Source organism: Eleutherodactylus coqui, chromosome 4 (assembly GCF_035609145.1).
Source record: "Eleutherodactylus coqui strain aEleCoq1 chromosome 4, aEleCoq1.hap1, whole genome shotgun sequence".
Lineage (NCBI taxonomy): Eukaryota > Metazoa > Chordata > Amphibia > Anura > Eleutherodactylidae > Eleutherodactylus > Eleutherodactylus coqui.
In genome coordinates this window covers 114,025,157-114,039,634 of record NC_089840.1, presented here as the reverse complement: position 1 = coordinate 114,039,634, position 14,478 = coordinate 114,025,157, and the positions used below count along the sequence as shown (strand labels likewise).

Sequence of the window (14,478 nt, the reverse complement as noted above, 5' to 3'; positions counted from 1 at the left end):
AATTTTCATTTCATCACAAGAATGTTTAGATGGAAGTGCAGAGAAACCTTAGAAGATCTGTAAGAGACTAAAAAAAGAGTGCTAATAGCAGGCTGTCAGAGGGGATTATTTTTTGAGTTGGTGATTTGGTGTGGTTATCTACTAAATATATTAAGCTGAAAGTACCCTCTTTTAAACTGGGCCCACGTTTTCTTGGTCAAGGAGATCATTAACCCTGTTTCATTTTGAGAGGAGATGCCTGGTTCTCTTAAGATTACTGATGTATATCACAAATCACTGCTTAAGACGTACATTAATCCAGTGAATGTAGAGTCCCTCCCTCCTCCATTTCTTTTGGATGGGAATTTTCAGTTTGAAGTCAGTCAAATTATTGACCCTCGCTGTGTAAGGAATTCCTTGCAGTATTTGGTGCACTGGCGGGGATATGGACCTGAGGAAAGGATGCAGGTTGCAGACAGCAATGTCAGAGCTGATCGCCTTGTTAAGACTTTTCATTGGTGGAATCCTAATCAACCATGTCCTAAGTGTCCTGTGGCCCCTCCGTAGACTGTAACAGGGTCGTGGCAATGTTACAGTCTGTCTGACAAGTTGATGCTTATGTTTTTGTGGTTTGGCATTTCATTAGGTATTACTTGGCCATTTATTTGTATTCTTTTAGAGTTTCCTCTGTCACTGATTTTGTTCTCTTGTTTTGTATATGGATTTTACCCTGATGTTTGTGGAACACTGTCAAGTTGCATTGCCTCGGTCATTATTTAAGTTTGCTTTTGTGTCTGGCTGTTGTTGAATATTTTCTCAGTCTTTGGCCCCCTGCACACGGGCGGGAATTCCGCGGCGGAATTTCCCACAGAATTTCCGCCAGTGGAAGCTGCCATAGGATTGCGTTAGAAAATGCAATCCTAGGCAGACACCCGCAGTTTGTCCACCCGAAATCAAGCGCAGAAAACAAATTGCGGCATGCTCTATTTCTGTGCGGGTCTCGCAGAGGCCCGCACAGAAACGTGTTTCCCCAGCCGCCGGCTCCGCCCTGCGCATGATGTTCCCAGCAGCCGGCACATCAAAGGGCCGGAGCCGCGGGAGAGGTAAGCACTGCGCTGGTTCTTGCAGGGGCTCGGGTCAGGTTTGGCTGCGAGAATTCATACCCGGCCGTCTGCAGGCGGCCTTTGTGGAGAGAGGATGTGTTTGTGATGGTAGGAGTTCTGCTGTAATGATAAGTAGTGCTTTTATTCATTCACTTGTATTTTTCTTCTTTTAGTTGCTAGAGTTAGTGGCTGAGGTATGAGACATTGGGCCAATTTAATCAAGGCGATAACCTGATTTTTAGGCAGGGTGGGTGTTGTCCTAGTAGTCGGAGCGAGGTTGTCTTTTCCTCCTTTTCTTTAGATTATATGCTATTTCACTCTGTTATGCAGTTTGCTCCTTGTGTGAACACAACCTTACTTTGGTCCTCGGTGAGTTGCATCTTACACTCAGGGTGAATGTGATATAAATGCTGTAAATACAGACCCCTCAAAAAATGGTGCAATTGCATTTTTTTCATTCTGCCCCACTTAGAATATATTAAGATTTCCATTATATTATATGCTACATTAAATGGTGGCATTGAAAAATGCAACTTCTGCACAAAAAAAACCCTTTGTGTAGTCATGTTACTTGAAAAGTAAAACAGTTATGATATTTGAAAGTGGGAATGTTAAAAAAGGAAAAAGAAGAAAATAAAAAGAGCTGCAGCGGGAAGGGGTTACGGAATTGAGCCGCCAACCAGTATTTGCAAATGACTCAACATATTAAAATATGTCTCACAATTCTAAATCATGGGAAAGGTTCATCAAAAATGTGACCCACAATACAAAGACGTGGATGAGAAAAACAAACAGAGTTCTCTTCCCTGCAGTGTAGTCGTTATTGTGGATTTATGATCCCACCCCCAAGTAGCTGCTATATTAACCGGTATGTTCATCCCAAGAAATCAACGATCCTGCAGTATTCTGCACTCAGTACTTACTGAATCACACGGTATGTATTGTGGCTTTATATTTAAAATATATTTGATTTTTGTTATGTATTTTGTACTTTATTTCAGCACAATTCCAAAATTAGGTCAGAAACCATGTAGAATGTTATTAAGATGATCTGTCAGCTGTCCTGATGTAGTTGTTTTAGTTTATACTTGTATTCCCATCAAATATCATTCCTTGAGTATCTATCCTTATTACTCTGTACTGCACTGTTCCTCTGTTATTCCTCCTAGAAATTAATACAAAAATTGACAACAAGAACCTTTACAACTGTTAAAGGTGTGGGTCCATACGCAGATTCCTCTGTCAACACTAATTGGACAGTGACAGACTGTAGTTACATGAGTCATTGCCCCAACTGCTAAAAGGGAGTGACACCAGCTAGGGCACTTCTTCTACCGTTCCTTATGATGCATGTGTGGCCCGCTGTACTGTCAGCAGACAAACTGATCAGGAGGTCACTAGGGATCCCGAGCAGCAGGTCTTCAGTGATTAACTGTTGACATTCCTTAGGATTGGTCATTACAAGTTTTTTGCCCCCCAAAAAATTTTCACCCCCCAGTTCTCACTGTAGTCATAAATTCGTAGTGAATCCACCTTGCTCGAGTCAATGAGCCCTAACACTGACAGTACCAACAGAGATTAACTAAGAATAGTGTGAAATGTTTTAGACAGTAAGTTGTTTGTTTTTTATTGCATTTCAATATAAATGTATTTTTACAGATAAAACATGGCTTTCTTGAAGAAGTCTCTTCTCCTTGTTCTTTTCCTTGGATTAGTCTCACTTTCCATCTGTGAGGAAGAGTAAGTACTCATATAATATACAGCATATTAGAGGGTTATTCCCATCTCATACAGTGATGTTATATGACTAGGATATGCTATCCCATACTGCTTCATGCGGTCCAACCGCTGAGACATCCACAGATCCTGGGAATGAAGGGGCAGATACAGTGGTGTAATGTTGTAGCCCCTTCTCTGTTTGTTCCTGCACAGATGTGCTTCAGAAAGCTCCTAGGTTGGAAATGGCAATACAGCTCCATTTAAGTAAAAGGAGTCATGCTGCAGTTCCTGCTCAGTGCCATGAGGGGGCAGCACTGTGCCAGAAGAACCTGGAAGTATCTGCAGCAATAAAGCAGAATAATCCCCGGGGTCCCAGAGGTCGGACTCCAACTGACCAATTTACTTTTGGTTCTGATATGAGTTTGAAATGAATAGGTTCCATTCTCTACGTATTATATATAATACGCCCGTGTAAAGCCAGCCTAACCTGGCTGGTATTCGTTAATGGAATGGGTGACACCCTTACTTGTGAGCATATTAGAGCAACATTAATATTCTGCCAAACTTAACCCTTTCCAATCCACTGTCTGACGTCTGAAGACATTCTAATTGAGGGCTGTACAGCTCCGATGTCTGAAGACGTCTAGTAGGGTATTCTTACTGTATATTACTGCTCGCTCTGTTGTGGGGGGCTTCTCCAGCATGTCCCATACTGCAAAACTGGCTCTAGTCATCAGATGGCGCCACTGTATAATGGCAGAAAGAGAAAAAATTGCAAAGGGTTAAAGCGAGCCTGTCAGCTTGAACACGCTGTCCTAACTGCAGGCAGCCAGTTATAGAGCAGGAGGAGCTGAGCAGACTGATATATAGTTTTATGGGGAAAGAGTCAATAAAACGTGCATTTCACACATTTATATCTCTGCTCATTACGAACTGAAGAGTCCAGTGGGTGGAGCTATCAGTGATTGACAATTGACAATTATCTGTGTATGAGTGCACGTACAGTGGTAGCTATCAATCACTGATAGGATTGTATTTATATATATATATATATATATATATATATATATATATATATATATGTATATATATATATATATATACATATATATATATATACACACACACACACACATATATATATATATATATATATATATATATATACATATATAAAGTCTGCTCAGCTCCCCCGGCTCTATAATATGCTGCCGGTATTAGTGTATCTTGACGCCACCAGGAGCTAGGGGTTTTACAGGGAGAACGCCCCCATCACACCCCCAGCTCCCGATAGGCTCAAGACACGAAGGTCCTCCAGTGTGCATTAATAACTGGCTGCCCTGCAGCCTTAGGCTGACGGTGATTTCAATGTTACCGGTGTAAGCTGGCAGCATGAAGATGTAATAATGATAATTAACCGTAAGGCTAACGGCAGCAGGGCCTGCAGTCATCAATGCAGACGCTCCAGCGATCAGTGTGAGCAGAGTGGTGGTCTCCGGCTCCCAGGTGGCCGCTGCCTCACTGCTGAGTTGCGGCAGCCAGCAAAGAGCCTCTGCTCCATGACAGCCCCTCCCCCGCTCACTGCCATGTTGCCGTTCGCCTGCATCTGTTCTGCTGCCCAGCTGGCCGCCGGCTGACTGCTGCGTGCCGCAGCCACTGTAGCCTCTCAGTTCTCTGCCGTCCGATCCACCCCATCACCACTGCAAAAATACAGGATGGGCATACATTTTCTGCTCCGCCGGCAGAACAGGCTTACGACATCTGCCGCAGCCTCTGTTTTCCCTATTGCCCGCTCCCTCACTCATCCACTGCCAAAGTGGCCCCTGGACACGAATGAGCTGCTCCAGGGCCACGACACCCGGCCAGCCACCAACTCCTCTCTGCTATGTCCTGGCAGCGCTAAATGCTTAGTGGCCTTCCAGGACCGACAGGCCAAGCTGATAAGAAGCCAATCACTGACAGGGGACGTCACCCCTCTGTCAATCTTGACTCCACCAGGACTTCCTGGTGGCATCAAGATACACTAATAGCCATGCTGCCAGCAGTTTGGACAGCGTGTTCAAGATGACAGGCTCCCTTTTTATGCTTAAAGTACAATCTCACTGCTCATCTGTATATTTTCCAATGAATTAGTATGTCCTTACTCATACATTTGTAGCAAAAAGGAACATTTGTCCTAACTTGCGCAAAGGCAGTAGTGTGGCTGGGGGGAAGGGGGGGTAAGGAGGGTTATGTACCCTGGGCAAAGGTGGATGGCTCCTGTCTGCGCACTGCAGGCAGAGATAGAGCATTTCTAACCCCTCTGCTCTGAATTAGGATAAAAGCACACAAAAAGTGGAGTTGTGCCCTAAATTCTTTTTTCTTTCATGCAGGAGATCAATTGAGCTATGAGCTCCCGCACGCGTGATCCGCACTTAAATGGAGCATTTCGCGTTTTTTTTCACGCACATGAAATTTTAAAATCACTTTTAAATACCATCTGCGGGTATTTATCTACCTGCAGGTGGTCAATGCTTTCCAATAGGAAATTTTAGATGCGGATTATGCACGCGGGTGATCCGATGCGGATTTTAAATATTATTTTCCCCACGTTACATATCCGCAGTGGACCTGATTTTCCCCGTGGACATGAGGCCTAAGGCCTCATGTCCATGGGGCAAATCAGGCCCGCTACGGATTCTCCATGGAGAATCCGTAGCGGGTACCTCCTGCCCCGCGGACATGAGGGCTGAAAATAAGAATTACTCACCTCTCCGGAGGCTCTAGATCTTCCATTCTTTGCGGCCTGATCTTCTCTCCGTCGTGGCTGGATCTTCTTTCTTCGGCCTGGCGGATGTGCTCAGCACGTCGGCTGCGTGCGGCGCGCATGCGCAGGGCACTTCCCCAGGGCCGAAGAAAGAAGAGCCGGCCGCAAAGAAGAGAGATCAGGCCGCGAAGAAGGGAAGACCCGTACCGTCCGGAGCAGGCGAGTTTAATTCAGGTGCGGGTTTCCCGCGGATCCGGACGGCTTCCATAGGCTTCAATAGAAGCCTGCGGGAGCCGTCCCCGTGGGAGACTTGCACTAAAATGGAGCATGTCCGGATTTTTTCCTGCACGCGGGACCCGCGCCTGTAGGGAAAAATGACATCCACAGGTATTTAACTACCTGCGGGTGTCTAATGAATCCCTATGGGGCGCGGATGCGCGTGCGGGAAAAATGCTCCGGATTTTAACTCTTTATATACCCGTGGACATGAGGCCTAAGGAGTGACGATGGCGCTGGGCCAGCTGTCTGTAGGTGAGGGGGAAGAAGGGGTAGGGAAACAAGCAGTCTGTATGGAAGGAGGGATGGTGAAACTAATGGTTTTTATTGTTGCAGGCTGATTCAGAGAGATTCCCCCAGTGACTGTGCATGCTTGTAGTACTGTGACTGTCCAGCAGACATGGTACTGCATCATGATTTAAAGGGCTTGTGATAAATTTACCTTGTACCCCTAATCAACATGATCGGGGAAAAGTGTCTGATTGGTGAGAGTCCGACCACTGGGATCTTCATCAATCACAAGATGTTTTGTGTCCTTTCATTTTATTCAGACTGCTGGAGAGCCAAGTACAAGCGCTCACCTCCGTCAGTCCCATTAACATGTATAGAGCAGCAGTGCTCATGCTCCATTGCTCCTGTCATTCAGAGGAGGGACAGAGGACCCACATTTTGTAATCCATGGTGGTCCGAGTGATCAGACCCCCACCAAATAGACACTTTATCTCTAACCTGTTGGCATTATTATACTATCATCTAACTGTATTGCTGTATTACCATCAATTGTATAGGAACACATTGCGGGTGTTACATCTAATTGTGCCGCCATATTTCTGGTACTGTAACATCGCTCTGTGCTGCTGTATTACTGCTATGTATTATAGCACCAAAGGACACGATGGCTGATACTGTCAGAGCTGATACTGGCATGGATATCACACAACTGAAAGAAGCAGTGCAAAACCGAAAAACATGGAGGGAGCTCGTCTTTACGGTCGCCGAGGGTCGAGAACGACTAAACGGCTGACAACAACATTATAGCACCAGTAATGGCAGCATCACAGCGACTTGCTAAAAGTAATTTGGTGCCTACATTTTTTAACCTGGGAGCCAAATATATCTACTTTAAATAGGAAAAAAAATGCGCAATTGAATTGTATATTGGCATTTTGTTAGGGTTGTTTGTCAAAAATGGTATAGTAGGTCGCTGAACTAAATCTTTGCCCCAGTGAGGAAAAGCCTCGCTACACCTCTGGCACAGAACACAGAAAGGGCTCAGTCATACGGGCGTTTTTACACGAGTATATACGCGCGTAAAAACGTTCGTACTGCGTTCGTCAAGAAAAAAAAATAGCACCTACAAAAGAGAGAACATATGGGTGGCAATGGACATGTTCACGCGTTTTTTTACGCATATATAAGCACGTAAAAACGCCTGTGTGACTGAGCCCAAAAGTTGGCCACAGTATGCTAAAATTAAAACCAAAGGGATTTTTCGGTGTTCAATATGCTTTTTTTGTCCCCAGAAATGGACACTACTGTCCACAAAATAAGACCGTTTCTTTAAAATCCCAAACAACTCTATATGTTTCTTTCACAGGACTTTACTAAATCTCCCCTGACTGTCACTTGCTACTTAGCTCTATTGTCACCAGATCAGGGCCTACGGAGATCGCTGCACTTCACAGCAGCTGACTAGAAATCAAATAAATACCAATATATTATTAATTGACAATGTAGGAACAATTAGCATAATGTTTAATTAATTGTACACTGTCTCCTAACAGGAAAAGAGAGGAAGAAGCGCAGGGAGACAATGTACAGGAAAGGGAGAATGGTGAAGAAAAGAGATTTCTTGGGCCTGTACTAGGAATTTTTATGAAAGGATAAACCATTAATATAATACAATGCTTCATAACTGTAAAGAGCATAATTATTATTAGTTGTGCCAATAATACATTAAAGCATGCTTAACTGAAATGCTGGTCTGTCTTTTTTTGCTCAGTATGCCATGTTTAATCCTGATTGCAATATGTATTATTTAACCCCTTAGTGACCAAGCCTGTTTGCGCCTTAATGACCAGGCCAAATTTTGGAAATCTGGCATGTGTCTCTTTAACATAGAATAGCTCCGTAATGGTTTTGCATACCCAAGTGATTCTGACATTGTTTTTTCGCCTTACTGCATTTAGGTGGTAAAAATAGGCAGATAAAATTTGTGTATATTTATTAAAAGCGCCAAAATTGGGAAAATGTTGGAGAAAATGTCATTTTTTCACATTTGCAATTGCAATATCTCAAATCAGTGCAAACATACTGTACAAATTTTTGCTAAGATATATATTTTCATTTCTTTACTTTATTCTGGACATTTGAAAAACTTTCGCTTTTTTTTAACCATTCAGGAGACGTACAAATTTAACATTGATTATCAACATTTTGAGGAACACTTTGTTTTCCAATGCCAAGCCAAGATTGCAAAGGCTCATAGGTGTCAGAATTATAGATACCCCCATAAATGACCCCATTTTAAAAAGTATACCCCATAGTGTATTCACTGTGGGGTGTCATGAGTATTTTAACCCCACAGTTTTTTTCAGGAGTCAATGAAATTTAGAAGAGAAGAACTAAAATTTGATACTTTTGCAAATATGTCATTTTAAAGACCAGACTTTTTTCTATAGTACACATGAAAATGAGGATTTGCACCCCAAAATGGATACCCCTGTGTGTCCCATGCTCAGAACCATACCCATTGTGGCCCTAATATTATGTCTGTATGCACAATGGGGCCCAAAATGAAAGGAGCAGCCGATGGCTTACAGAACAGACATTTTGCTTGAAGGAGATTTAGGCCCTATTGCTCAGGAGGTGGGTAATTTACATATTTTAAAAAGTTTGTTTTGGGGATATTAAATTTGTCAGATAACTCTACAAAAGTGATAAAAGATGCCCGTTCTCCCAAAATTGGTTAATCTGGGTTAAACCTAATTGTTTCCAGCTAGAGAGAGAAAGGTTCTGGATGACTATTTTTAGTATTGTTATTTTAGCTTTATGTAAGGGAAAGGATATTAGCTTCAGTCTTCTCGTTACTGTGTTCAAGACATTCAAGGCCACTAGAAGTGTGGCTGAAGTAAGAGAAGGTTTAGAGTTGAAGTATAGTTCCGCCAATAGCAGATGTCTCAGGGAATGGTTATTTAGCCTGTAGTTTTCAATAGCCACCCATTCTTTCACAGGATCGTTAAGCCACGAGAATCTGAGTTGATCTAATATGGTTGCTTTGTAGTATTGTACAATAGAGGGGAATCCAAGGCTGCCATCTTTCCTGTGTATATATAAAATGTCTCTTCTGACCCTGGGTTTCTTTTTTTCCCAAATGAAGAGCAGATTGAATTCTTTTAACCCCTTAGTGACCAAGCCTGTTTGCGCCTTAATGACCAGGCCAAATTTTGCAAATCTGACATGTGTCACTTTAACATGGAAAAACACCAGAAAGGTTTTGCATATCCAAGCGATTCTGACATTGTTTTTTCGCCACATGTTGTACTTCATTTAGGCGGAAAAAATAGACCGATAGAATTTGTGTTTATTTATTAAAAGCGCCAAAATTGGGAAAATTTTGAAAAAAGCGTCATTTTTTCACATTTCCAACTGCAATATCTTAAAAATGTGAAAACACTTTGTTTTCCTACACCACGCCAAGATTGGAAAGGCCCATAGGAATCAAAATGATAGATACCCCCACAAGTGACCCCATTTTAAAAACTACACCCCTTAACGTATTCACTGAGGGGTACCATGAGTATTTTAACCCCACAGATTTTTTTCAGGAGTCAATGCAATTTAGAGAAAAACTAAAATGTCATATTTTTGCAAATATGTCATTTTAAAGACAGGACTTTTTTCTATAGTACACATGAAAATGAGAATTTACACCCCAGAATGGATACCCCTGTTTGTCCCGTGCTCAGAAACATACCCATTGTGGCCCTAGTATTACATCTGTATGCACAATGGGGCCCAAAATGAAAAGAGCAACCGGTGACTTTTGGAACAGAAATTTTGCTTGAATGAGACTTAGGCCCTATTGTACACTTGTAGAGCCATTGAGTGACCAAAACGATGGAGAACGCCCAAAAGTGACACCATTTTGAAAACTAGACCCCTTAACGAATTTATCTAGGGGTACGATGTCTTTTTTGACTTCACGGTTTATGAATAAATCTAAGCCAAGCAGAAGGAAAAAATTACGATTTTCATTTTTTTGGTAATTCTGTCATTTTAAAATCGTTTTTTTTGTAAAGCACATACATGAATAAAGACTTGCACCCCAGAATGGATACCCCTGTTTGTGCTCTTTTCAGAAATATACCCATTATGGCCCTAATCTTATGTCTGTATGCACAATGGGGCCCAAAATGAAAAGAGCAACCGGTGACTTTTGGAACAGAAATTTTGCTTGGAGGAGATTTATGCCCTATTGTACACTTGTAGAGCCCTTGAGTGACCAAAACAATGGAGAACCCCCACAAGTGAACCCATTTCAAAAACTAGACCCCTTAACGAATTTATCTAGGGGTATGATGTCTTTTTTGACTTCACGGTTTTTTAATAAATCTAAGCGAAGTAGAAAAAAAAAATTACGATCTTCATTTTTTTGGTAATTCTGTCATTTTAAAAGCGATTTTTTTTTTTTTGTACAGCACATATATGAATAAAGACTTGCTCCCCAAAATGGATACCCCTTTTTGTCCTGTTTTCAGAAATATACCCATTATGGCCCTAATCTTATGTCTGAATGCACAATGGGGCCCGAAATGGAAAGAACAACCGGTGACTTTTGGAACAGAAATTTTGCTTGAATGATATTTTGGCCCTATTGTACACTTGTAGAGCCCTTGAGTTACCAAAACGATGGTGAACCCCCACAAGTGACCCCATTTTGAAAACTAGACCCCTTAACGAATTTATCTATGGGTACAATGTCTTTTTTGACTTCACGGTTTTTGAATGAATCTAAGCCAAGCAGCAGAAAAAAAATAAGATTTTCATTCTTTTGGTAATTCTGTCATTTTAAAAGTGATTTTTTTTTGTACAGCACATATATGAATAAAGACTTGCACCCCAAAATGGATACCCCTGTGTGTCCTTTGCTCAGAAACATACCCATTGTAGCCCCAATCTTCTTAGAGGGCGCATGGCTAGGCCTATAGTGTATGGAGCACCCGTTTGATTTTAGGGCGCAACTGAATAATTTACAGGCCCCATTGCACACTAGTAGAGATAATAAACTGCCAAAATAATAAAATGCCCCTCACAATTTAAAATAATTATAATGCGAGTGGAATATAAATGTGATTTCATTTTTTTCACCAAATTTGACACTTTTTGGACTGGTTTTTTTTTTGTTTCAAGCAGGAAAAACTGGGGAGACGGACTAAAAAAAGTAAAACTGATTCCCTAAAAAGAACAACCCCCCACCCACACCCCCTTTTGGCGTTTTTTATCTATATATCTAAAATTGAATGTATGCGTGTCTGTATGCGTGCGTGTCTGTCTGTTTGTTTGTCCTTTATGCGCTACTACACCATTCATCCGATCGCCATGAAACTTTGGGAAGTTGTTGAGTACACTCCTGGGAAGATTATAGGCATAGTACATTTATGCTACGATAAATGGCGCGCGTGCGTTCGTCGTCGACAGTTACGACCCCCCCCCCCACGTAGATCGTTCGATTTCCATCATTGCCACTAATTCTCTCACTTCTCGATGTTGTAGAAACATGAAATTTGGCACGAGCACTGATTATGTCATAAATAGTAAAAGCTAATGGGTCCCAACTCGATTATTCAATTCTAAACGCAAAAGAATTAGCGTCCAAATTTTACGTACGGAATCTAATTTTCTCGCTTCCCAATGTCATAGAAACTTGAAATTTGGCACGAGCATTGATTATGTCATAAATAGGAAAAGGTAATGGGTCCCAACTCGATTATTCAATTCTAAGCGCCAAAGAATTAGCGTCCAAATTTTACGTACGGAATGTAATTTTTTCACATAGAAACTTGAAATTTGGCACGAACATTGATTATGTCATAAATAGGAAAAGCTAATGGGTCCCAACTCGATTATTCAATTCTATGCGCAAAAGAATAAGCGTCAATTTTACGTACGGAATGTAATTTTCTCACATAGAAACATTAAATTTGGCACGGGCATTGAATATGTCATAAATAGGAAAAGCTAATGGGTCCCAACTCGATTATTCAATTCTATGCGCAAAAGAATTAGCGTCCAAATTTTACGTACGGAATCTAATTCTCTCACTTCCTGATATATATAAATGAATGTATGTCTGTCTGTTTGTCCTTTATGCATTACTACACCATTCATCCAATTGCCATGAGACTTTGGAAAGTTGTTGAGTACACTCCTGGGAAGATTACTGGCATAGTACATCTATCCTACGATAGGTGGCGCGCGTGCGAGCATCGTTGACAGTTATGCCCCCCAGACAAAGATCGTTTGATTTCCATCTCAAGCACGAAAGCAAAAGGCATTGCGAGCAATGGGATGAGTGTTCAACCAGAAAATGATGCATCCGCCGAACGTTTCGCAAGACAATTGCTGGATATTGAGAATGCTGAGGTAAAATGAAAGCTGTGCTGTGATTGGTTGCTATATATTATACCGCTGAGGTAACATGAAAGCTGTGCTGTGATTGGTGGCTACTTCTTATACTACTGAGGTTGCATGAAAGCTGTGCTGCGATTCATTGTTATATATTATACCACTGAGGTAACATGAAAGCTGCGCTGTGATTGGTTGCTATATATAATACCGCAGAGGTAACATGAAAGCTGCGCTGTGATTGGTTGCTATTTTTTATATTGCTGAGGCAGAATAAAAGTTGCGCTGTAATTGGTTGTTATTTCTCTTACTGTTGAGGTAACATGAAAGCTGTGCTGTGATTGGTTGTTATATTTTATACTGCTAAGGTAACATGAAAGCTGCGCTGTGATTGGTTGTTATATATTATACAACTGAGGTAACATGAAAGCTGCACTGTGATTGGTTGTTATCTAGATATATAAAAATGAATGAATGTATGTCTGTCTGTCTTCGCAGCAATGCGCGACGGGTAAGCTAGTATGTGAAATAAAATTAATAATGTAAAACTGTATGGTAAATTTCAAAGCAGGGGTAATTACAAAGGCCAGGGTGGGATGGGCACGTGGGGCAATAAAAACGCGTATCTCTCCTCCTCCCTTGCTTAGTGCAGACGCGACACTTTTTTGGGGGGGTATTTTTTGCTCGCAGTCTCGGGGATGAGATTCATAAAATGGCACTCCGTTAGCCTCCGCACCTCCTCCGATTGCAATGCGTCTTGTGGTGCGCCTCCTGAAACTGGAGGAAGCTCAGTGTGCCCCCAGACGATTTAAAAATTATGTGAGCGTTATATGTAGCCATATGTATAAGGTTGAAGGCTACCTTCTTATACCAAGCTCGCGTTTTACGTTTCACAAGGTAGGGCTGTAGAGCTTGGTCTGACAGATCGACGCCCCCCATGAATTTATTATAATCTGTGATGCAGACCGGTTTAATTTTCTCCGCTGCAGCCCCCCTCTCCCTAACTGTAATGGAGGTGTCTGTGTGCACAGTGGACAGCATAAAGACGTCCTTTCTGTCACGCCATTTAACTGCCAGCAAGGGGTCATAGGCCAGTGCGTAAGACGCGCCTTTATCTACATGCCTGGAAACAAGGGGTTGTGGGAATCCTACTCTATTTTTGCTGGTAGTTCCGCAAGCTCCTGTACCTGCGGCGTGTAACGCTTTTAAAAGGGGGGACGCTCGTATAGTAGTTGTCGGAGCATTATTTGCAAAATGAAAAAAATGCAGAATGTTTTCATATCTGCGTCGGGGCATTATCGACGCAAATACGGGCGTTGCGTGAATGGCGCTCATGGACCAATAGGACCGTATGGATGACTTTTTTACAAGTCCCATTAGTAAAATAAGTCCCAAAAATTGTTTTGCTCAGGGACATCTATGGCGGTCCACATCACTGAATAAACTGACGTTGGGTGCGCGGTCACGTATTGTCCAGCGTATATATTTGTCTGCTGGACAATTAACTGCAGCACATCGTCGGTAATAAATAAATGTAAAAAATTATACGGGGTGAAATTTGCAACGTCCAGATTAACGCCTGGAGACGCTAAAAATTCTGGGATGCGGGGCGTAAACAAACATGCGGCACTCCACACAGTGGCGGGCGCCGCATAACTTGACCCCGCTGCCCCAACGACTTCCTCTACCTCCATAGCGCTGGAGGCAGAGTCGTCACTCTCAAAAAAAACCTCCTCCTCCTCTGACTCGCTGGTAGCATCGCTACCGGAGCTTGAGGCATAGAGCAGCGCGTATGCTTGCTCGGCGGTGTAGCGCCTGCACTCCATTTTATTAAAAAATTTTTTTAATGGGGGTAAAAAAAAAATAGCCCCCAAAAAAGTGGACAGGGATAAAGTAGGGTAATTAGGGTATAAGGGAAGGTGAAGGCGGGTAATAACGTTTTTTTTTTCTTTTTTTAACTTGCTATATGGCACACGATTTTTCTCAGCTATCTCTCTCCTGTCACAAATCACTCTGAGTGACAGGGGA

General features: G+C 42.2%; 1 long non-coding RNA gene across 1 annotated transcript; it reads left to right on the top strand.

Annotated features, from left to right (window-relative positions):
* Nucleotides 1-1,989: 1,989 nt before the first annotated feature.
* Nucleotides 1,990-7,794, top strand: LOC136624699 (uncharacterized). Its single transcript, XR_010792384.1, has 3 exons — nucleotides 1,990-2,016; nucleotides 2,742-2,822; nucleotides 7,608-7,794. It is a non-coding gene; the product is annotated as an uncharacterized lncRNA (long non-coding RNA).
* The last annotated feature ends 6,684 nt before the right edge of the window (nucleotides 7,795-14,478 follow it).